Below are 296 nucleotides of genomic sequence, written 5' to 3'. Positions count from 1 at the left end.
TCCCAGTGACTTCCTCCACAAGCCCAGGCCCTGGCTGTGTTTACAAAATGTTTTATATGAGAAAACACGCTGTGACCTTTTACATAATTACAACCTTATTTCTCAGAGAAAAAGGAGGGGGGGGAAGAGAAATAAAAGAGGAGGCAAAGCAAAGCAAAATTCCTTCCCCACAACATCTTCAAACAAGTCACCCCGCTCTTATTTGCTCAGAAACGGGCCTTCCATTGAGGCGTATTTTATGTGGCAAGCTTCGCTCTCTTCTCTTTTTCTTTTTTTTAATTTTTTTTATATTATTT

This window comes from Mesitornis unicolor, unplaced genomic scaffold, assembly GCF_000695765.1.
Source record: "Mesitornis unicolor isolate BGI_N332 unplaced genomic scaffold, ASM69576v1 scaffold6124, whole genome shotgun sequence".
Classification (NCBI taxonomy): domain Eukaryota; kingdom Metazoa; phylum Chordata; class Aves; order Mesitornithiformes; family Mesitornithidae; genus Mesitornis; species Mesitornis unicolor.
Note: the sequence above shows the minus strand (reverse complement) of the source record.